Source organism: Penaeus monodon, chromosome 18 (assembly GCF_015228065.2).
Source record: "Penaeus monodon isolate SGIC_2016 chromosome 18, NSTDA_Pmon_1, whole genome shotgun sequence".
In the NCBI taxonomy this organism is placed as follows: domain Eukaryota; kingdom Metazoa; phylum Arthropoda; class Malacostraca; order Decapoda; family Penaeidae; genus Penaeus; species Penaeus monodon.
In genome coordinates, this window is record NC_051403.1 from 47,519,491 (window position 1) to 47,521,990 (window position 2,500).

A 2,500-nucleotide genomic window follows, 5' to 3' on the forward strand; every position below is an offset into this window, starting at 1 on the left:
ATAATCTTGATCCTGAAGTGTTTGCAGCTGAGGGACTAGTTCACATATGAAATGATTCACACACACACACTTAAATGTAAATAAATAAATAAATATATATATATATATATATATATATAAATATATATATATATATATATATATATATATATATATATATATATATATTTATATGTGCGTGTGTGTGTGTGTGTGTGTGCTTGCATGCGTCCGTGCATGTGTGTGCATGCGTGTGTATGTGTATGTGAGTGTGTGTGTCTATGGATACGAGTTTAGTTCCAAAAGTAATGCCTCCCATGTTTTCATTCTGCTCCAAGGGATTTCAGGAGGAGGATTTATTTCACTGTTCTGATGACTGAACCTTCATAAGCAGAAATGTCCATCTCTCTGTTGCAGATGCCAACGACGCGAAAGCCGAACAAACTCACCCTTTCAACATGGGCGTGCGTCAGAGATGCGGCAGTGACTTCCACCAGCGCTTGATGACACACGGCGCCGAGGCAGATGATGTCAGCACGAGTTGGGTTCGTCGACTCCAGAGTGAAAATACGTATCTATCTGGCGGCGGAGATGCAACGATCATCACACCGGATGGCCGGGCACAGCCACCGCTCCGGAATGCGAAGCCTCGATCAACTTATCAGCGCCAATCGACGGATAACACTGAATGTAATGCGTGGCGAGTTGGATGTGGGTGTATACACACATGCACACACATATGTGAGTGTGTATGTATATATCTATATATATATATATATATATATTATATATATATATATATTATATATATATATATATATTATATATATATATGTGTTGTGTGTTTGTGTTGTGATAGTGTGTACATATATATCATATATAATAATATATATATATATATATATATATATATATATATATATATATATATATATATATTTGTGTGTGGTATATTTATGTATTGTGTTGTTGTGTTGTGGTGTGTGTGTGTGTGTGGTTGTGGTGTGGTGTGTGTCCTATATCTACATATATATATATATATATATATATATATATATATATATTATATATATATATATATATATATATGTGTATAATATATATATATATGTGTGTGTGTTGATGTGTTGTAGTGTGTATGTTTTGTATATTGATATTATATATATATATATATATATATAATAGATATATGATTTGTTTGTGTGTGGTGTGTGGTGTGGTGTGTGTGTGTGTGTGTGTGTGTTGTGTGTGTGTGTGTGTGATATATTGTAATATATATTACATATATATATATATTTATTTATATGTATATTAAGACTGAATAGCTTTTGTGGTTGTTGTGTGGGTGTGGTGTGTTGTGTGTGTGTTGTTGGTGTGATAATTTTTTTTTCTTATGTACACAATACACACACATGATTCTTAATCAATGGGAGGGCCCCGGCAGATAGACAAAAGCAACCCTTTCCTTCGACCAGACTGCACGAAGCCCCTTTCAATAATGCTTGATAGGACAACATCTTTTCACAGAGTTGACCAGACGACAAACCAGACATTATAATTCACCTACATCGCCAAGACCGTGAAAACTTTTGGCATCAGAGTTGTTAAGTCAACGGGTAAATGGGTGCCACTTCCCTGTGTTTTAACAATGCACTAGGAAAATCGATACCAATACTCAACCATCTAGCACTGACTTCTGCTAACACAAATGAGATGTGGTTTAGGGCATCATTCCCAAGAGAGAGAAAAAAACCAGTTCTGACCACAGATGGTACACGAATCTCTGCTTTGAAATAATTCTTGATGGGACCAGATACTGTTTCCTAAAGACAAGACAGAAGAAATTCTCCCAGAACATTAATCATTCAACCAGTAAAATTCCATTCACACGTGAAAACAGACATAGTTTTAACCAAATCATACAAAAAAAGTGAAAAAAAACGTATATCCATTGTGTACGTATCTCGACTTGGTAGTAATTCGAATCAATACAAAGTAGATGTCCCACAGCCAAGTGGTAGTAGGAGACACGTCCGTAGAGTGGACGTAGGGGATATGTCCATAGAGGAACTTAAAAATAGATACAAAAGTTGTGAGGAACATTAGCACTGGAATATTTGTTATAAAAATTAGGAATGTAACATAGAGAAGCACAGACAACGAAACTGTTGCTTAATATATTTCCATATACTAAAGTCATATTAAAATCCACGATCAATTTTCTCCCCAATATCAATGTTCTTCACCAGATTTTGAGTGCTAACCGTGGGAGGGGGAGGGGGGGATACGTGCGTAAATATCACAATATTTTACGTAATATTACAACATTATACAAATATCCAGAATTCAAAGTGCAGAATGGAGCAAATTATTCCAATTACTATTAAGTATTTAATGTCCAATTATCATAACGCCGAAATGTACAGTTGCAATAGCAGAAATGCTATTGCAAATTTTGGGTTTAGTGTTCATCTTTTTCTGTTCATCGTATTATTGTTTGATTCTTGCTAATCACTTGTAT